This window comes from Microcaecilia unicolor, chromosome 4 (genome assembly GCF_901765095.1).
Source record: "Microcaecilia unicolor chromosome 4, aMicUni1.1, whole genome shotgun sequence".
NCBI classification, from domain to species: Eukaryota; Metazoa; Chordata; class Amphibia; order Gymnophiona; family Siphonopidae; genus Microcaecilia; species Microcaecilia unicolor.
This window is the reverse complement of record NC_044034.1, coordinates 72768336-72791790: the sequence shown is the minus strand read 5'-3', so window position 1 is coordinate 72791790 and position 23455 is coordinate 72768336.

Sequence of the window (23455 nt, the reverse complement as noted above, 5' to 3'; positions counted from 1 at the left end):
AAGAACTTATCGCGTTCAAGATCTGCATGATGGTTCATAAAATCATCCATGGAGAAGCCCCGAGCTACAGGCTAAACCTCATTGACCTGCCTCCCAGAAATGCTAAAAGATCAGCCCGCAAATTTCTTAATCTGCACTTCCCCAACTGCAAAGGACTAAAGTACAAGCTATCACACGCGACCAGCTTCTCCTTCATGAGTACACAGATATGGAATGCATTACCAACTGACTTGAAAACGATTAACGACATAACTACCTTTTGTAAATCTTTGAAAACCTATTTCTTCAATAAGGCCTACAACGGGAACCCATAGCGAATTACAACACCTCACCACTTCACCCTATTCCGACATTTATCTTTCTATAACTTTGCTTAGATCTTTTTTCTTCATCCAGAATCTTTTTTGTAACACCAATTGTATCTATCTCCTGGAATGGCGATGCCATAGCAGGTGCTTGTAAGCCACATTGAGGCTGCAAATAGGTGGGAAAATGTGGGATACAAATGCAATAAATAAATAAAAAATACAATGCCTCCTTATCTCATGCATTCTCATTGTAGATGTCCTGAAAACCTGACTGGCCGAGTGTGCCCCAAGCACTGAGTTGAGAAGCACTGTGGTAGAATCACTATACAAACAAAACCCATGTACTTTAAACAAATTATCTGGCAGTGGAAGGAGTGTGTGATGTTCCTGAGTTGATTGTCATAATTTGAATATATTTTTGTGTGGCCAGTTGTAAGGTGGTAGTTTCATTGTTGGAGAATATGAATTTGGGATATAGAACTGGAGCGTCAAGGTTTATATTGAGATTCTGACCAATTCTGTAGAGAATCCAAACTTCACATCCACATATAAGAATTTGTTGAATGATGCCATCAGTTATATAATGATGGTTTTACCGGGTAGTTTAAATAGGCTGAAGTGGGAGGGTTTCTTTTATGTATAGAAGATTGCTAATTTAAAAGTTGAGGGGGGGGAAGAGGGTTATGTATGGAAATGTCACTTTGACTTGCCCCCCACCCTACATACCTAGCTTAGTCCTTGTTCCCTCCCCAAATACTAATTTCTAGAGATGCCACTGCACCCATGCTCCTCCCATGGTCACGCCCCCTTTCAGTTACATGCTAAAAGATTTCCATGCAGATCTTTATTGAATAGTGCTTAGCAAGATGCACACGCAAATCCAAATTCTTGCCGATCAATGCCAATATTTGTTAGCACCCAATTATTGGCACTAATTGGCTCATTGCTCAATTAAATTGCGTGTGCAAATCGGATGTGTGCCCGAATTTGTGCAGATAATTTTGGCCCCTGTGAGGGGGGTTTATAGAACACAGCCCCTCACCATTAAGAATAGTCCTTCAAATAGCCTGAGCCACATTAAGTTCACTGGTTCCACCCCAGGAGGAAATGAACCAGGAAGTATAAAAGGCAGGACCAGACTGAGGTTAAGGAGACCCAGGGAAGGAAGAATGGCAGCCCCAACACATGCCACTATAGCCTATGTCTAACGATCATGACCTGGCTGAGGTAAGCCACTTTTGTTTCCTGATTTGACACGATCAAGCCTTGCTCTGAGGTCTGGCTGGAGCCAGACCTGGAACTCGGAGAAGAACCGAAAAGAACATATAGGCTGTGTTTGAGGAGTGGCTACCCCACCAGCCACAGACTGTGTTTTGGGCCAGTCAACTTGAGACTGCATTTACTGAACTACAGAGGCATTTCACCTTGTGTTGCTGGCTCAGTGATGTAACAGGCCTCAGGATTCAGTTAATAAACCACTTATTTTTTTCATTTACAGTGGGGGAAATAAGTATTTGATCCCTTGCTGATTTTGTAAGTTTGCCCACTGACAAAGACATGAGCAGCCCATAATTGAAGGGTAGGTTATTGGTAACAGTGAGAGATAGCACATCACAAATTAAATCCGGAAAATCACATTGTGGAAAGTATATGAATTTATTTGCATTCTGCAGAGGGAAATAAGTATTTGATCCCCCACCAACCAGTAAGAGATCTGGCCCCTACAGACCAGGTAGATGCTCCAAATCAACTCGTTACCTGCATGACAGACAGCTGTCGGCAATGGTCACCTGTATGAAAGACACCTGTCCACAGACTCAGTGAATCAGTCAGACTCTAACCTCTACAAAATGGCCAAGAGCAAGGAGCTGTCTAAGGATGTCAGGGACAAGATCATACACCTGCACAAGGCTGGAATGGGCTACAAAACCATCAGTAAGACGCTGGGCGAGAAGGAGACAACTGTTGGTGCCATAGTAAGAAAATGGAAGAAGTACAAAATGACTGTCAATCGACAAAGATCTGGGGCTCCACGCAAAATCTCACCTCGTGGGGTATCCTTGATCATGAGGAAGGTTAGAAATCAGCCTACAACTACAAGGGGGGAACTTGTCAATGATCTCAAGGCAGCTGGGACCACTGTCACCACGAAAACCATTGGTAACACATTACGACATAACGGATTGCAATCCTGCAGTGCCCGCAAGGTCCCCCTGCTCCGGAAGGCACATGTGACGGCCCGTCTGAAGTTTGCCAGTGAACACCTGGATGATGCCGAGAGTGATTGGGAGAAGGTGCTGTGGTCAGATGAGACAAAAATTGAGCTCTTTGGCATGAACTCAACTCGCCGTGTTTGGAGGAAGAGAAATGCTGCCTATGACCCAAAGAACACCGTCCCCACTGTCAAGCATGGAGGTGGAAATGTTATGTTTTGGGGGTGTTTCTCTGCTAAGGGCACAGGACTACTTCACCGCATCAATGGGAGAATGGATGGGGCCATGTACCGTACAATTCTGAGTGACAACCTCCTTCCCTCCGCCAGGGCCTTAAAAATGGGTCGTGGCTGGGTCTTCCAGCACGACAATGACCCAAAACATACAGCCAAGGCAACAAAGGAGTGGCTCAGGAAGAAGCACATTAGGGTCATGGAGTGGCCTAGCCAGTCACCAGACCTTAATCCCATTGAAAACTTATGGAGGGAGCTGAAGCTGCGAGTTGCCAAGCGACAGCCCAGAACTCTTAATGATTTAGAGATGATCTGCAAAGAGGAGTGGACCAAAATTCCTCCTGACATGTGTGCAAACCTCATCATCAACTACAGAAGACGTCTGACCGCTGTGCTTGCCAACAAGGGTTTTGCCACCAAGTATTAGGTCTTGTTTGCCAGAGGGATTAAATACTTATTTCCCTCTGCAGAATGCAAATAAATTCATATACTTTCCACAATGTGATTTTCCGGATTTAATTTGTGATGTGCTATCTCTCACTGTTACCAATAACCTACCCTTCAATTATGGGCTGCTCATGTCTTTGTCAGTGGGCAAACTTACAAAATCAGCAAGGGATCAAATACTTATTTCCCCCACTGTATATACCTTTGTCCATATGTGTTATTTCGCAGGCCCACATTCAAACCCCAGCTCAGGGTATCACATGCGGTGTCAGGAGTAGGATCTTTGGAGCTTATCCTGCCTGAGGAAGCTGGATCCATGACCTCTAGGGCTCTGGGCCTATCAATGGTGCTGCGCCAGAACATTAAGCAAAATGGTTAGCATTGCCCTAGTTAGAGAGGGATGTGTAGTGCCGAACATTCAGGTTTTATTTTTTGTTTACTGGTGACTGCGTGGGTCTGGCCATTAGCAATACAGCAAAAACATGGAAAGGCTACTCCAGGCCTTGGTGGAGGACCAGCAACAACAGCAACAGTTTATGCAGGCGCATCTTGAACAGCAGCAACCTGTACAGCTGGTAGAGCTACAACAGAGCATTCAGGACCAAACAGGGAGGGTTGTCCAGGCACCTGGCCTGCAAGCAACTCTTCTGGTTTCAGTATTAAAGAAAATGGTGCTGGAGGATGGCCCGGTCTATTTCCTGACCAATTTTGAAAGAATCACATTACCAGCTTATCTGGGGAATTTACTGACCTGTAGCAGCAAGACAGTATTCCAAGGATGTGGTAGCAGTGGTTAGTGTATCTGGGTTTTAAAAAGATTTGGATAAGTTGCTGAAGGAAAAGTCCATAGTCTGCTATTGAGAAGGACATGGGGGAAGCCACTGCTTGCCCTGGGATTGGTAGCATGAAATGTTGCTGCTAATTGGGTTTCTGCCAGGTACTTGTGATCAGGATTGGCCAATGTTGGAAGCAGGATACTGGGCTAGATGGACCATTGGTCTGACCCAATATGGCTACTCTTATGTTATATCTTATATTATATTAATTCCGCTGGGACAGCCACCTATGTGGAAGTAAAAGCTGCCATTTTGGAGAGGGCAGGGTGGACTGCACTCCAGAGACCTATCAGCAGTGGTTCTGGAAGGGGTCCCTACAAGTAAAAGAAAATCCCTGGAGTTTCTTCTACTGACTCAAAGAGGTAGTTTGGAGATGGCTGCAACCAGAAGGCAAGAAGGGTCCGGAGATCGCAAGAATCCTCCTCCTGGAGCAGTTCCTTGAAGGATTACCTCTGCCTATGAAGCAGTGGGTGACGTGGCACCCTAAATTGACCCCTGAGAGTACTTTAGAAGCAGCTGAAGCCTTCTATCAAGCACAACCAGAGTGAGAACGCTATAAAGAAAAGAAGAGGGCTGGAAGTCCTGGGAGGAAAATAGAAAAAAAAAACTGGACCAGGCAACCAGAGGGATCAGAAACCACCCTCCAGCCCAGGGTCTCCAAGGAAGGGGTCGGAGTGATGGAAACCCTCATCTCCATGAACATACTGCATGGTTTTGTTTTGTTCCAAGTCTTAGGTTCACCCAAATCCCACCCTTAGCATGCCCCCGACTCATCCCCTTGAGATTTCGATGCACTGCAGATGAACAGCATAGAAAAACACCTGAAAAATAGGTTTCAATAGGTTTGGGCATTTTTTGTGAGAAAAAAACATCCAAAGGCTACTTTATACCACTTTTTTTTAGATGTTTTTCTCTTTCAAAAATGAGCCCTATAATGTACCACAAACATGAAGAAAACATCATGGCTCGTTTATGGTGATGTTGTTAATCATGCTGGCATAAGACAAATATTAGGCCATGCAATGTCAGCATGACTAATTTAGTATTGGCTGAACTTCTCAATCTGCACTAAGTTAATGAAGCATCAGGCAAATATCAGTACCAACAGAAAAGTTGCCTAGTACAGAGCTAGCTGTCAGCAGCGAGCAAGATCAGCATACACGTGATAAGTATAAGAAAATGGATTTAGGGGTCCAGACTCCAGAAGTGGTGTTGTGAGAGGACTTCCAGAGAGGAAGAAAACTTCCCTGGTGAGTATTTTACCTGCTGGGAAATTGTGTGTAAACTTGGGAAAAGGTAGACTTTAGAGTTAAATAAGTAATCTAAGTCCCCTCTGATATTCAGCCAGTGGTGGCCAACCCTGTTAATGTCTGCCACTGGTGTTGAACCCCCATATTCAATGCTATATCCAGCTGCCAGCATTGAATATCCAGTTTTTTTTAGAGCCAGCCAGCACATGCCGTTATTTTACAAAGGTGCGCTAGTGTTTTTAGCGCGTGCTAAAAATAAGCATGCGCTAAACACTAGAGACACCCGTAGGACTATATGGGTGTCTCTTGTGTTTAGCATGCGCTAAAAATGCTAGCATGCTTTTGTAAAAGACCCCCCAAAGATAGGGGTTAGAAAACAAGAAGGCAACCCGCAGACCAGATGAAGAAAAATAATTGGTTTATTGGTGTTTCAAAGCTCCCAATCCAATGCCCGACATGGCCACGTTTTGCCAACAATACAGGCTGCCTCAGGGGCAACTAAAACCAGAATCTTGTCTGCTAGATCTGCACTGATTTTAAGGCAAAGTCAATGCGCACACTGTATTCAGGATGCAATTTGTGATCTCTAATTTTATCTATGGTCTTGCCCCGGACTATATGCTCAGCCTGATTGATCTTCCATCACGGAATGCCACGCCTGTAGCACGGTCATATCGCCAACTCCACTTCCCGAACTGCAAGGGTGTGAAATATAAGTTGATTTTCACCTCTTCTTTCCGCTACCGGACTCCAAAATACTGGAATGCTCTTCCACAGCACCTCAAAACGCAAACGGACCACATCCTCCTCAAGAAACTGCTAAAAACCTACTTCTTTGCTAAAACCTACTCCTCTAATTGCTCAGCTGATTGATATTCTCATTAGGACCCCCCTCCCTACTTAGTTCTCCATTGTTAGCAACTGCTCCCCCTGTTTAATCTTTGACAACTTTACACTGTTTTCTAAATTGTAAATGTTCCTAATTTTTTTGTAAGCCACATTGTGCCTGCATGTGTGGGGAAATGTGGGATAGAAATGAACCACAAATAAATAAGTAAATCAATCAATCAATCAATCTAGCCTAGCACACCAGTTAAAGTTCACTATAATTTACACTTTAAAGTGTTCTGCTAGGGCTAGATAAAATTTTCTTTTCGTTTCTGTTATTTTTGAGTACTGGTTCTATGCCTGGCTGTATCTTTTAGAGCCACTGATACATATTAAGAAGTGAGCTCGTGAAATGCAAGCTGGCATCACTTCATAATTTATATTTATCAGTTCCAACATTTCTCCCAGATTCTTAAAAGCGGGATGAAGAACGTGTTTGTACATTTCTTTAATAAAACATTCAAATTATCAACAATATTCTGATGTTGAATTGCAAATCAAGCACTCAATTCAAAACGTTTATATTTGTCTAAAAAAAATAGCCTCAAAAGCCCAGGGTACATTACCATGTTTTAAGTGAAAGCTTTTCTAGAGCAGCAGCTACATTTTCTCTGAGAAATAAGGACCAGCACAGCAAGAGCAATTGCGTTGGGTTGATTAATTCACAGATGCTATTTCCGCTACATGTCCTCACTCTTTGGATTCTACAGTACAATCAAATCCTATTTGATTGCACATAAATTAATTACGTTAGTAAATACCTTGTAAATAGCGGGCGGCGGGGGGGGGGGGCTGTTACTGCTTACATCTTTGACTGGAGAAAGGCAAATTAGTTGAAGTTTAAAACAAAAGTCTTAAATTCCTCACCCACCCTCAGGGTATAAGCTCTGTCGAGCAGGGACTGTCTCTTCATGTTCAAGTGTACAGCGCTGCGTACGTCTAGTAGCGCTATAGAAAAGATAACCAGTAGCAGTAGTAGAGTGATCTGTTGAACCCTGTCACTCAAAGAAGCTGGGCGATTCAACGAAATAGGTTGTTTGGAATAAAAAATAAATCCGATGGGTGGGGGGGGGAGGGGATATCGGATTATGATACGCATAAATGCGTAAAAGAAATATTGAGGCTGCAATGAGCAGGTCTGCATTAATAAGTAACCTACACGATGGCATGCCAATCGAAAATGACAGGGGTAAACCGCCACAAGTAAGGGCTTTGCACAGATACAGAATATACGTTTATTGTTCTGTAAACAAGGTTCATTTCCAATGTTTTCACGCTTAAAGAGGACGTTCATAACTATGCGTTCAATCATCTAACGCCGGTATTTTTTTTTTACTTAAAAGGCAAAGAGCATCGGACGCTCTTTGTTAGGGGCACCTGTTTCTTGGGTATTAACACCCTGTTCTCCCTACGATTTCCAGCTAAAGTTAACAGTACGTTCAACTTCAAAGCAAGAATCTACGGCTAAAGTTTCTAGTACCTGCTGCAGTTCTGGTGAGTAATGTAGTAACATTAAAATAATAATAATAATAAGCATGCTATTATTTTTGAGTACTGATTATATATATTAACCAATATATATATAAGTTTTTTTTAAAGTTTATTATCTTCTGAAATTTACTGCGGAAGGGGAAAGTAGAAAGGAAACTCTCAAACATTTTGTCCTTTATTTTTGGTTCAAAGTGTTCAGTTCGTTTATTTCATTTGCAGACATTTTAAAATATTAGTTCCAAGAGATAGGATTTGGTTTCTTAAAGAATTTTTTTTTTTAACCAGAAATAAGCAAAACCTTTCGGTTTGTTCTTCACGTGTTCAAAGATTGCTAGGCTGGGTTCCGATTTCCTTACTTGCACCTGTCTAACCGGGAAAAGATAAGTGTTTGAGCGTTGATGTATTTCAGGTTGATTAGGGACAAGTCGAAATACAATACCCCTAGCTTGATATATCTGTGAAAAATATCAAGACTAGACCTACTACTACTATTATTATTATTATTGCGATTATTGTAAACAAGAGAACACTCAAACGCTGAACGCATATGTAATTGTCAAGTTTAAAGTTTGTAAATTCATGCTTTGTTTTCATTTTCCGCACTTTATATTCATTTTAAAACTTGCACAAGGTGTGTTGGAAGTTCCATTTGCCATCAAAGGTTTTTAATTCCAGTAGCGACATTTGAAATAGATGTAGCTCAGTTGTAAACATTTATACAACTGATTTCCATAGTCAGCTCTTCCCTTCACATAATGTACTTTCTGATGGCGTCGAAGTAATCTATTATGTATTTTCCTCTGAATTCTATAAAAAGCGCTAAAAATTGTGTGTGCAAACTCTGGCCCTCGCCCAGTTTGCACACACAATTTCATTAAATAATGAACTCCTTGGTGCTGATAACTGGCTTTTAAACAAGCAATTATTGCCACTAATTAAATTTAAATGAAATGTAAGCACATTACATTTAGTCAGGGGATCCATGCCTAAATTTTATGCATGAGTCAAAAAAGGGGTGTGGAAATGGGAAGGTCATGGGTAGATCGGGGTTGTTACTTTAAGTTGCGTGCATTGTTAAAGAATAAGGGCGTCCAGTCCAACATTTGAGCACGGGTACTTGTACCATGTTGTAGCTGGTGCAAATGGTTGTGCCTAAAGCTGGGTGTGATTCACAGGCATAAGCTGCAGCGTGGCCATGTTGGCATGCACTGCATGAGTACCACGCGGTATGGGATTTGCGTCACAAGACGTATGAGGAGAGACTTGCTGACCTGAACATGTATACCCTGGAGGAAAGGAGAAACAGGGGTGATATGATACAGACGTTCAAATATTTGAAATGTATTAATCCACAAACAAACCTTTTCTGGAGACGGAAAGGCGGTAGAACTAGAGGACATGAAATGAGGTTGAAGGGGAGCAGACTCAAGAAAAATGTCAGGAAGTATTTTTTCACAGAGAGAGTGGTGGATACTTGGAAATGCCCTCCCGCGGGAGGTGGTGGAGATGAAATCGGTAACGGAATTCAAAAATGCGTGGGGTAAACATAAAGGAATCCTGTTCAGAAGGAATGGATCCTCAGAAGCTTAGCGGAGATTGGGTGACAGTACCGGTGGTTGTGAGGCGGGGCTAGTACTGGGCAGACTTCTACAGTCTGTGCCCTGAAAATGTTAGATACAAATCAAGGTCAGGTATACATATAAAGTAGCGCATATGAGTTTATCTTGTTGGGCAGACTGGATGGACCATACAGGTCTTTTTCTGCCGTCACCTACTATGTGTAGAGCATGAGCCCTTACTGCTAGGTCAGTGGGTGGTGGTAAGGGCTCAGGCAGTAAATAGCTGCACACTACTTTTAATTTTAGTACATGGCCATTTACTGCCCCCATTTTAAAAAAACCTTTTTCCCAGCAGCGGTAAAAAATGGCCCAGCACGTGCCATAAGCACATGCCCACACTTCTGCAGGCCACTCTTTACTACAGCTTAATAAAAGGACCCCTAAGTGCCTCAGATAACCACTAAAACTGTGCTGAAGCACAGAGGACTTGTCACGTCAGTCCCTGAGGCAGCCACGAATGCTGAAACACGTTGGGCTGTTGATGGAATGCCTGATAATTCATTTTTTCCCCCACCACTCTATTTTGGAGATAATTTTTGTAAAGCATTATTTGCATATAAAGCATATTTTAGTCTTGGGAAATGGGTGTATGCACACACACACAACCATGTGCTCACACGAGCAGGCTTCACATTACATGGGCTGCACTTAGGTGTTCCTGGGGACAGTGTTTGGGTGAAGAAGGTGTGGCATTTCAAGGTGTGCGCGTATTTTTTAGAATACGTGTGTTTCTGCACAGAGTAATCCAAAGATTGGCAAAAATAATAATCACACAAAATACGAGCAGGAATCAAATAATAATAAACTTCAAACAAAAAAAGAATTCCATATTTACACAACAAAATTAGTTGTAAGGTATGGCGCGTCAGTGATGCAAATCCCACAATCGTTCTTGTTAATAGGATTTCTCTTGCATCCAGTTCTTTATCGTATTTTACCGTCATCATTTTAAGAATTTTTAAAAAATTTCCAGCTTTTATATATTGTCTTTGATATTTTCAACTTTTTATAACATTTAAATACTATGAAAACAATATATATCACTTATCTGAATATTTATATTCAAAAGGGGAATCAGCGCACATATTTCTGCACAGAGTACACATACATAGTCCCACCTGCCTTGGAGCAAGTATAATTTTGTAGGTGGGTCTTTGTGTACAAAATCCTGACTGGTGTAGAACGAGTAAACATGAATTGATTGTTTACTCTTTCAAAAGACTATTGGACAGGTCAGGAAATTACATAGTAATACTTTTTAAATGAATAGGAGAAAATAGTTTTTCATTCAGGGGGTCTTTACAAAGCATCAGTAAGCTCAAGGTGGAAATGGCTACCACCCCAGAAAAGGCTTGTGCGGCAGTAACCCGGGGGGTAATTTGGCATCGCTGTGCGCTGTCTGGTTACTGCCAGGTTATGATGGGAGCCCTTATCGCCATCTCAATTGGTGGCGATAAGGGTTCCCTGTCACATGGCCATGCGGTAAGAGTTCTCTTATACCCGCTGCAGTATAAAAGGCCCTGGCGTATGGGGAAAAATGGTCCCCACTGCTAGCGCAGGGCTCTTTTTAACGCAGCTTGGTAAAAGGACCTCTCAATGAATAGTTAAGCTCTGGAATAGAGAGCTGCACGGCTTCCGTCCCCGCGGGAATCCCGCGGAACCCGCGGGATTCCCGCGGGGACGGAGGCAGTTCCTGTGGGGTTCCCGCGGGGATGGCAGCAGTTCTGCGGGGTTCCCGCGGGGACGGAGGCAGTTCCTGCGGGGTTCCCACGGGGATGGAACCAGTTCTGTGGGCTTCCCGTAGAAGTGTAAGCTGCACCTGCACCAACCTCTCATCTACCGAATACCAATTTATTTGAGTGCTGTCTCCTCCTCTTCTTCCTTGCTTTAACAGCATAAATGTGGAAAGTCTTCCATTAAGGAGGTGGTAGAGTCACAAATGATGACAGAATTCAAAAAGGCGTGGGATGAACACAGAGGATCTCTAATTAGAAAATGGAAGTTATATAAAAGCTAACCTTAAATGGCTGCATGTGTGTGGATATGTCAAGTGACACTTAGATGGCAACTCTGGCTGTGATGAACTAGAGCTGATGGGAGACTTGTATGGTCTGTGTCTAATATATGGAATTCTGGTTTAGGATGGGCTGGAAAGGGCTTAGACAGCAACTTCAGTGGCTGGAACATGAGGACAGTGCTGGACAGACTTTTACGGTCTGTGTCCCACAAATGAGAAGATGAATAGACTGGAGTAGGCTTCAACGGCAACTCTAGTAGTTGGAACAAAAGGATAGGGCCAGATAGACTTCTGTGGTCTTTGTTCCAGAAACACGAAAGAGAGACCATAATCAAGTATATAATATCACACTCGTTGATTTAATGATGAATTGATCATGAGTGTGACTATTGGGCAGAGTGGATGGACCGTTCAGGTTTATTTGCTGTCACTTACTATGTTACTATTAATCCTCTTTGCTCCCAGGCTGGTGCACAGACCTCAGCTCTGACACAGGCACGAGAATCAGATGTCACCTGACGTACTGGCACGTGCATGTGGCGACCTCTCAGCACACACTGCCAGTGAATCAGAGACAAATCTTACATGTGCGCACCAGAGTGTTCCAAGTTCCAACTTCCGTTCCTTCCTTGCCTACAGTGCTGTGGCTCAAATCCAGAGAGAGACTGAGGGAGCTGACTGGAACTTTCTTTTATGTACTATTAAATTCTTACGGGGATGGGTGGGGATGGGTTAAATTCTTACGGGGACGGGTGGGGACGGGTTGGGATGGTTTAAATTTTTGCGGGGATGGGTGGGGATGGGTAAGATTCCAGTGGGGATGGGTGGGGACGGGTAAGATTCCAGCGGGGACGGGCGGGGACGGGTAAGATTTCTGTCCCCGTGCAACTCTCTACTCTGGAACTCATTATTGGAGGATGTGGTAACACAGCATGACTTATGGTAAAATAACCTGTTTTAATGGAAGCCCACGATGGTCATTTCTCTCCTAAATACCAGAGATATTTATTTATTTATTGATTACATTTATACCCCACATTTTCCCACCTATTTGTAGGCTCAATGTGGCTTACAAAGTGTCTTAGTGGCGATTGCCATTATGGTTGATAGCAAATACAAGGTTGTGTTATGGTCACAGGTAGACGTGTTTCAGGCATCATGGGGTCGAGAATAATAAATTGTCCAGTACGATCATAGATTATCTTGTGTTGCTGGGTGTGGGGATTTATGTTGGATCAATGGGATAAGCTTTTTTGAAGAGGTGGGTTTTCAATGATTTCCTGAAGTTTAGGTGGTCATGTATTGGTTTCACTGTATGCGGGAGTCCATTCCATAGTTGTGCGCTTATGTAGCAGAAGTTAGATGCGTGAGTTGTTTTGTTTTGTAAGTTAGTGTGTCTGGGTTCAAAAAAGGTTTGGACACGTTCCTGGAGGAAAAGTCCATAGTCTGCTATTGAGACAGACACGGGCAAAGCCACTGCTTATCCCTGGGATCAGTAATATTAATCTTATTACTCTTTGGGATTCAGCCAGGTACTCGTGACCTGAATTAGCCACTGTTGGAAGCAGGATACTGGGCTGGATGGCATTCTATAATTTAGATATGTAAGTGTGAGCCCTATTCATGTCCCCCTTGCAAATACGTGCTATGTAACTTAAGCAGGTATTTGAAGAATTCTGGTATTTACATGCATATCTGCTTTTGCCTAAATAAATTGGCTGCATCCAGTTGAGGCCCACCCAATTCTGGTGGCCAATAAGGCAATGCCTTTTTCATTAAGTGTCACCCTCAGTCCCTCCACTGCTGCCAAGGTAAAATGCTATATTAGATTTTGGCATCTCTCCTTCCACCTCCTCCCCCCCTCCGGTCAGGCAGTTGCCCCTCACTCTCAGTCCTCCACAACTGCATGCTTTTCACTGGGAGCGATGAAGCCAGACTGCCTCTAGCCAGCTCAAGGGCCTTCCCTCTGATGCAACCCGCCCCTTCTGACACAATTTCCTGTTTTAGTGGGGTGGGACATGACAGAGAGAGAGCGCACAAGCTGGTTGAAGGCATCTTGGCTTCATCACTGCCAGTGAGAAACATACAAGTTTGGAGGACTGAGGGTGAAGGAGAGATGCCAGACCCAGGGGGTGGGGGGATGGATCAGGAGAATGATGCTTGATGCTTGGTCCACGGTGGGGAGATGGAGGAGGAGAGAGATGCTGGACCTGCAGGGGGGAGGGGGGGAAGGGGAGGGGATTGGGAGAGAGAAATGTCAGACTGAGGAGTGATGGGGAGAGAGATGCCTAGTGCCCACCCATGTTGACTCTGGGCCCCCCCTAAAAATGTCAAGTCTGTCTATACTAATGGTAAGGATTAACAAAGCAGTATCTGTATTTATGTATATACTTATTTATGTAATAGGGTAAAGAAAGTTACATGGTGGTGTACAAAATACATTTGAGACAGAAAGAATGGTTCTGGATAATCAGAGGTGACCCAGGACGGACACAAATTGGATCAAATAAATCCAAGTTATACATTGAACCAATGCAGGGCACTTAAATTGGACAACTTTCAGTTCTAGTTCTGATTTGTTATTTTTCTATGTAACCACGAGTTACATTTGGTTTCTGATCTGTTTTCATCACTTCTCCCATATTTTGGTTATGAAGGCCATGGGTGATAATGTTCAGTCTGTGCCCTGAGCTGATGTGGTCATGAATGGAGCTGATCTAAATCTTGAAAACTGTGCTTTTTCTGTAAACAAACGGGAACTGTGAATCAAACTTGAGGGCTCCGGGGACCTTTGCAGTTAAATTTGGTAAAATATAAAAATAAAATGCTGTATAGCTACTGTAACTGCATGATAACATGAGAGCAGGCAAACAGGCCAACAAATGGACCATGTCACCTAGCCACAAAGCGATTTATTGTTGCTCAGTTTTCGTTTATAAAACTGACAAAGTCCCAGCTGATAAATACTGATGTATGTTAAATTTAATGCTTATGATAAAAATTGCTTACCCAGTGGCGACAGCTGGCTGCCTCAGTAAACACATCATATAGCTACCTTCACCTCACAGGAATGTTAATTGTTATTTGATGCAATAAAGTGTGTTTAAGGTGCAAAGGAAAAGCAAAAGCAAAAAAAAAAAAGGGTAACACTCAGAAATGACTTCTCATTAATAATCAAAATGCTGAATGGCAACTTTAACAGCCTACAAGTTGGGATGTGCATTCAATTGAAAGAACACAGGAAATGTCATTGACCTTTTCCATATTGTTTCATGTCCTTTTTGCCTGAAACGACAGGAAAGAAAAACAATTATATATTATTCTGTGTCATAAAGAGTGTGCCCTGTTGTGGAGTGTGCACTTCATTGTGAAATAGTACACCTTCTACCTAAATTCCTCTTTCACCTCAGCTTATGATCGACTGTTTTCTTAAATCATGTAATGACGTTCTCATTTCCATACTCTGTAAGCCACATTGAGCCTGCAAAAAGGTGGGAAAATGTGGGGTACAAATACAATAAATAAATAAATAAATAAAAATAAATTTATTTAGGGACCCTTTTACTAAAGGGTGTTAAAACCTACTACAACCTTAGGGGTCCTTTTACTAAGCTGCTGTAAAAGGGGGCCTGTACTAGCATCAGAATATGATTTTGATGCGCTCTGAAACCCTGTTTTACCACAGCAGGTAAAAGGCTGTCTTTTTTTTCTCAAAAAGAAATGGCCATGTGTTAAATAAACCAAATATATATATTACTGGGGATAAATATTTAAACTAGAAGAACAGATCCCAAAACTATATCACAAAAAACGTTCTTCCTTTAAAATATTTAATTTCTTTTATTACAATACATATATCACATAAAACCACTTATGCTGTGTAAGTTCCGGAACTTGCCCAGTCACACCCTTCACTTCACCACCCATTCACATAAACCTTGTGTGGGCACATTTCTATATATCCATAATCTGTGTACATGCTCCCCAATTGTTGTTTCCTCAATTTCAAATCTTCCACTTGTGTCTTAGATATCGTACTTAAAGGTTCAAATTATAGTCCTTTTAAATCATAAAAATCTTCTAAATCACAAAAGAGAGAAGGTGTGAAGAGTTAGAAGGTGCTTAAAGTCTGGAAACAGTATGTAAATTCCAGGAAGCCCTTGACACACTGCACTGATTCACTCTGCTGAACTAACACTACTCCAAGAAGAGTGCTGGAGAGACTTGTTGTGAACACTGTGCTCCTGCTTGATGTGATTTAGAAGATTTTTATGATTTAAAAGGACTATAATTTGAACCTGGTGGTATTTCCCGATTGGTGTGCGGCAAGCATGTTGTCATGCACCAACCCTTTAGTAAAAAAGCTCCTCAGTGCAGGAAAAACAGTCTACCATAGGCTGCATTAAAGCATTCTGCGGTATTTTGCCTATTTGTAGGCGCTAACTGGGCCACTAGCTATTTTTAAAAACATTTCTTGGAGGGGGCATGCCATGAGCAGAGAATGGGTGTGGAAGCATTAATCAGCTAGCATGTTTGCATTAGTGCATGCTACCAGAATAATGCGAAGTTATTTGAGGAGCATTTACCACCTCCTCCTTATCATGTTAACTTGAACATTAGGAAACAATCAAACAAAAAGAAATAGAAGTGTCCCCCTAACAGCAAACCACACTGTGTACAAAAAGAAAAAGAAGAAGAAGTAGGAGGTAGACGAAATGTAAATCCAAACAGCAGATTTGTTCAAACATGAAATCCAAAGACTCGATGCAGTCCTGAGTTTCACCGCAAAACGCACCTGCCTCAGGAGTCAATACAGTCGCTGATGATAACACATAGAAAGGCTGGAGAATCCAAAAGTACAGCATACAATGAAGACACTAACACAATATCACCATAGTAGCACGTAATAACATAGTAACATAGTAAATGATGGCAGATAAAGACCTGTACGGTCCATCCAGTCTGCCCACTTTACATGGTATGTGATACTATTAAAAGTATACCAGAGTTTGATTTCTCCTTGCCATTCTCAGGGCACAGACCGTAGAAGTCTGCCCAGCACTGTTCTTGTACTAAAAGTTCTGAAGCTAACGTCGAAGCCCCTTAAAATTTACACTCAAGCCAATCCATATCTATTCAGTCATGATCAGGGCGTAGACCTTAGAAGCCTGCCCAGCACTGGTTTTCCTTCCCAATTACTACTGTTGCCACCCAATCTCCACTAAGATTCCATGGATCCATTCCTTCTAAACAGGATTTCATTGTGTTTATCCCATGCATGTTTGAATTCCATTCGCATTTTCATCATCATCTCCTGCGGAAGGGCATTCCATGTATCCACCACCCTTTCTGTGAAAAAATACTTCCTGACATTACTCCTGAGTCTGCCCCCCTTCAACCTCAATTCATGTCCTCTAGTTCTACCGCCTTCCCATCTCTATAAAAGGTTTGTTTGTGGATTAATACCTTTCAAATATTTCATCATCTGTATTATGTCACCCCTATTTCTCCTTTCCCCCAAGGTATACGTGTTCAGGTCGACAAGTCTCTCCTCATACAGTTTGCAACGCAAATCCCATACCATTTTTGTAGCTTTTCTTTGCACCGCTTCCAGTCGTTTTACATCTTTAGCAAGAAATGGCCTCCAAAACTGAACATAATACTCCAAGTGGGGCCTCACCAACAACTTGTAGAGGGGCATCAACACCTCCTTTCTTCTGCTGGTTATGCCCCTCTCTAAGCAGCTTAGCATCCTTCTGATCATGGCCATCGCCTCGTCACATTGTTTTTTTACCTTCAGATCCTCGAACATCAATATCTAAAGGTCTTTGTCCTGAGTCTAGCTTACTAATTTCTCCCCTCCTATTCAATATCCCTCTTTTGGGTTTCTATACCCCAAGTGCATCACTCTGCACTTCTTGGCATTAAATTTTAACTCAAAGAATATAGAAACCTGGAAAGTTTTTATTAAATATTTTTTATGTGTAATAGTGCTCAGAACTGGGTGCATATCTGTGAGCTGGTAACCAGCTTCATAATTAGCACCTTTGCCCGCCATCATAGCACTATAGTCCTCCTTCCTGCCTCATAATTATTATTATTTCCGACGATAATATTACTCAAGAGAATAATACTCTCCAAATGTCCAACTTATCTGCAGGGAGGTATAGCAGGAGTCCTCAGTGTGGTGCCAAACAATATATTGCAATCCTCGGGCTGTAAATAATTCTCCTTGATGTGCTCCCAGTTTTGTGTGGTGAATGTGGACATTCCTCCCTCTCCCTACATGCTTGCATGGGGGTGTTACAGTTTGCATGTTTTGATCTTTAATGTCATGTTTTTCCTATGGGTAGAGAATGGGAGAAAAGCCTTGTCCCTTGTACTAAGCTGCAGTAAAATGGGGCTTGTGCTGGCATCATTGCATGTTTTTGATGGGTGCTGAGGCCCCTTTTTACTGCAGTGGGTAAAAGGCTGTCTTTTTTTTTTAAAAGAAATGGCCATGCAGTAAGTGAACTACTTGCCATGTGGCCTTTTCGGGCAGAGCACTTACTGCCACCCATTGAGGTAGCAGAAAGGGCTCCCGCGCTAACCCTTTCAAGGCCTTGAAAGGAAATGGCCCCGAGTATCTGAAGAATAGGATGATCCTCCACACACTGCCAAGGACACTAAGGTCCTCCCAAGGACTTTCACTAACTGCACCCTCTCCAAAAGACATTACACGATGTGATACCCACAAGCGAGCCTTCTCCGGAGTAGCCTCCACACTATGGAATGCATTGCCTGAAAGGCTCCGCTTAACACAAGACTACCTCTACTTCAGGAAGCAGGTGAAAACTTGGCTCTTCAACCAAGCCTTTAACGGAAGAAGTAACTAACTTGTTAGTCTCACTCACACACACAAGGATTGATTCGGGCTGCACATTCTGCAGCGGGACATGTTTATCCACTCCTACCCTAGCTGAGATGATATTTAACCATCTCTCTGACCTCACATGCAACTTTCTTCAAATCAGTCATTTTACTTTCTAATTCTTCCTACTTTCTTACTCATCTATATGTTACAGCTTTGCCGTACCCTTCATTACCAATTATAATGTTCTAGTACATATTAATTTGTGTTGTCATTGCAAGTAGTATACCATGCCATACTTTGTATTGTTGTTCGAATATTTTTACTGCTCTAATTGTCTACTGCTCATGTTTGATCTATTCTTACTGTACACCACTTTGAGTGAATTCCTTCAAAAAGGCGGATAATAAATCCTAATAAATAAATAATAATAAAAAAACCCAGCAGTAACCAGGCAGCACATGGCATTGCCCGATTACTGCCAAGTAAACACTGGTGCTTCAAAAATAAAAAATATTTTTGCAGTGCCAGAAATAGTATGTGCTGGGGGTGGGAACTACTGCCAGGCTGCAGCGGTATCCCGACAGTAGTTCTGAATTAGCAAGTGGTAAATCCACATTGGACTTACTGCTGCTTAGTAAAAGATCCCCTCAGTGAATTGGGTGGGCCCTTAGCAGCTGTATATAATAACTGTGTTTGGATAACACACAACTTGGTCCCAGTTGAATGTTGAAGCACTTAAGATGAACATAAATCAATTGACTAAGAAAATACATATACAGCTTCTAATTCTAGGGTTTACAAAAGTGTTTAATACAATTTAGGTGGATTCCCTTTTTATTTGGTTTTATTATTAAAAATCAATGATGGATATACACTCTGCATATCAATCACTGATACATCTCTGTACCCCACCCCCCCCCCCCCCATCATCCCCAGCACACTCTCAAGCTCCCTGGTAATCTCCATAAGTATTGCCATACTGGGTCAGACCAAAAGTCCATCAAGCCCAGCATCCTGTTTCCAACAGTGGCCAATCCAGGACACAAGTATCTGGCAAGATCCCAAAACAGTACAATACATTTTATGCTGCTTATCTTAGGCACCTGTCGGGATAGTAAGAACTCCTGGGATCGCTCTACAATATGCACACAGATAAGTGTATAAAAATATAAAAAATAAGAAAACTTCCACTGAATTCACTAGGGTCACTTAATTGCACAAAAATGTTTGTCCAGAGATATAAGTAAAAATATATAAAAATTGATATGGACGGTAGGGGGTTGTCTATGATTAAAGTCGTCACATAAATTGGCATATCAGTTTGACACAAGCTTGTTGAGTTAAGTGACTGCATGATACTTCCCCAAGACCTACCTACCAAGTGATTGTATCTCTACTATCTGGTTTTTGTTGAGTTTATCTTAGAAATAAGCAGTGGAGTTTCCATTTTATTAATAGTCTATGGCTTCTTCCATTTTAATAATGATCTATGGACTTTTCCTATAGGAAGGGAAGGGTATGGGACTTGATATACTGCCTTTCTGAGGTTTTTGCAACTACATTCAAAGTGGTTTACATATATTCAGGTACTTATTTTGTACCAGAGGCAATGGAGGGTTAAGTGACTTGCCCAGAGTCACAAGGAGCTGCAGTGGGAATCAAACTCAGTTCCCCAGGATCAAAGTCCACTGCACTAACCACTAGGCTATTCCTCTGCTCCAAACCTTTTTTTAAACCCCACTAAGTTAACTGTTTTTACTACATTCTCTGGCAACAACTACCAGAATTTAATTACATGTTGAGTGAAGAAATATTTTCTCCAATTCATTTTAAATTTACTACTTTGTAGCTTCATCGCATGCCCCCTAGTCCTAGTATTTTTGGAAAGAGTAAACAAGCGATTCACATCTACCCATTCCAATCCACACAATATTTTATAGACTTCTATCATATCTCCCCTCAGCTGTCTTTTCTCCAAGCTGAAGAGCCCTAGCCACTTTAGCCTTTCCTTGTAGGGAAGTCGTCCCATCCCCTTTATCATTTTCATAGCCCTTCTCTGTACCTTTTCTAATTCCACCATATCCAGCAGCCAGGTTTTCCCTCTCAGTCAGCATACTCTCTTCCCTTTTCTCCCTGATTCTAGCACTGTCTCTCTGCTCCCCTGATAGAACACAAACTCCCCTTCCCATCTCCAAACACAGCACACTCTTAGCTCTCAGATGACCTTTTTTGGTAGCCTGACCCCTGGCTGTTTCTTTCTTCTTCCTCTGTGCTACTTTCTCACATCAGTCTCCAAGCAGCTTCTATGATTGGAGAATACCTGAGGGTATTTTAGGTGACTGAGGGACCCTTCTGCAAAGCGGTGGTAAGTCCAACGTGGGCTTATCATACACTAATCTGGAGCTACCGCCAGCCCAATGTGGGCGCCAGCGATAAATCCAGCCCCAGCACGTTCCATTTCCCATGCTATGGAAAATTGGTCTGTATTATTTAGTGCAGAGCTAAACCAGAGGTAATCAGGCAGCACCACATGCTACCTGGTTACCACTGGGTTAGCACGGGAGCCCTTACCGCCACCTCAGTGGGTGGCGGTAAGTGCTCCCCCTCACATGACCATGCTCTGTTTAACTGCATGCCGTACTTCGGTCCTGTTTTTGGCACCATCAATTTCCACGGGGACAAACTTTGGTTTAGCGCACCCTGATAAGTGCAAGATTTGCTTATATGCATGGTTCAAGGCCGTTCCTCTGCAGGAAAGACTCCGCATAAGCGCACGCATGGAACATGGAAGCCGATTGGCACGTGACAAAGGGGCGATAAATTTGAAATCTCATTGGTTAACTGCCACAGGCAGTAAGTGAAAGAAAGTTGTTAGAGTGTACACTGGAGTCGTCGTCGTCATCGCGCAACTGTAAGACTGAACGAATAGAAGTTCTTAAAAAATTAGAAAACAAAGTCAAGCATCTATTGCTAAAGAATATGGTGTCAATCCCAGTCAAATTTCACATGTCTTGAAGCAGAAAGATCAGCTTCTGGAAGACTGACAAAACAATACAAATCCACACCGGAAACGTAAACGGGCGGAAAAAGCTGAGGATGTAGAAAATGGTCTTCTTCGGTGGTTTTCTCAAGTCAGGAGCAGACAGTTTCCTGTCAGTGGTCCACTGCTTATGGAGAAAGCTAATCAGCTAGCTGAAAGTCTTGGACTAACTGAATTCAAAGCCACTGTTGTATGGTTGGAAAGATGGAAGGAGAGAAACAACATAAAATTCAAGAAACAGCATGGTGAAAAACAAGACGCTGATAACTTTGGTGCTGAAAATTGGGTTGTTTCAGTTCTTCCTACCATCTTGAACGAGTTTGCACCACGTGACATTTTCAATGCTGACGAAAATGGTCTCTACTTGCCAGCGATTCCTGATGGAACACTTGAATTCAAACAAGCCGAAACTACAGGAAGTAAAACGTCGAAGGACCGACTGACGATCCTCCTTTGCTGCAATATGGATGGGAGTGAGAAGTTGGAACCACTCATCATTGGAAAGAGCAAACAGTCCCATTGCTTCAAGAATGTTAAGCGACTTCCTGTGTCATATGAGGCTAACGCAAATTCATGGATGACTGGGGAAATTTGGAAGCAGTGGCTAAAGAAATTAGACACTAGAATGCGGGCACAAAAGCGTCAGATTTTGTTGCTTTGTGATAATTGTGCTGCACACAGTGATGATGTCAGGCTGTCTAAAGTCAAGGTGGTCTTCCTGCCACCAAACACTACCTCTCTGATCCAACCTATGGATCAGGGCATAATAGCCAATTTAAAAAAACATTATCGGGCTTTGTGCTACGTCGTCTGCTGAGTGTTATGGATGACCAGACTGGCAAGGATAAACGTGCTGTTGAACTGGCTCGTAATCCATCACTGTTGGATTCCCTACATATGCAGAAAGAAGCCTGGAATCATGTTACACAGGCAACCATTGTGAACTGCTACAAGTGGGCAAGCTTTGTTAAGGATGTGGAGAGGGACGAAACAGATGCAGCTGTTGCAAACGCGTCAGATGAACAGGCTATTGACATCCCAGCCGGTGTTACTGAAGAGGAGTTTCATCACTACGTAGCTGTTGATTACGATCTACAAACAGCTGACAACAGCACTGCTGTCCAGATATGTGCCTACATGCAGGCAATGGCTGATGATGAAATAGATGATGAAATGAGCAGCGAGACACATGCTGATGAAATTCAACAACCTCCTGTCACTTTTGCAAGAGCACTGGAGAGTCTCAAAACCGTGCGGGCCTATCTGGAGGCCACTGGATGTCAGTGCTGTGACAGTTTTTACCGTCTGGCAGACGTAGTCTATGGAACTCACAAACACAAGAGTGTACAGAGTGACTGATTACTTCAAGTAAGCCTAACGTCAATTAACGGAGACTGTATAACATCAGTTAACGGAGACTGTATACTGTACGTATAATAAAAAGTACTGTACATATGTTTATCAGATGTCAAGTTTCTTTGGGTCACAACGGTTAAGTGCACGCTCCGGTTAATTGCATGTATTTCTTTGGTCCCAGACCAGTATTTCTTAGGTCCCAGACCCTTGCACTTAAGCGGATTGCACTGTACTTATGTACTTACAGTGGGGGAAATAAGTATTTGATCCCTTGCTGATTTTGTAAGTTTGCCCACTGACAAAGACATGAGCAGCCCATAATTGAAGGGTAGGTTATTGGTAACAGTGAGAGATAGCACATCACAAATTAAATCCGGAAAATCACATTGTGGAAAGTATATGAATTTATTTGCATTCTGCAGAGGGAAATAAGTATTTAATCCCTCTGGCAAACAAGACCTAATACTTGGTGGCAAAACCCTTGTTGGCAAGCACAGCGGTCAGACGTCTTCTGTAGTTGATGATGAGGTTTGCACACATGTCAGGAGGAATTTTGGTCCACTCCTCTTTGCAGATCATCTCTAAATCATTAAGAGTTCTGGGCTGTCGCTTGGCAACTCGCAGCTTCAGCTCCCTCCATAAGTTTTCAATGGGATTAAGGTCTGGTGACTGGCTAGGCCACTCCATGACCCTAATGTGCTTCTTCCTGAGCCACTCCTTTGTTGCGATGGCTGTATGTTTTGGGTCATTGTCGTGCTGGAAGACCCAGCCACGACCCATTTTTAAGGCCCTGGCGGAGGGAAGGAGGTTGTCACTCAGAATTGTACGGTACATGGCCCCATCCATTCTCCCATTGATGCGGTGAAGTAGTCCTGTGCCCTTAGCAGAGAAACACCCCCAAAAC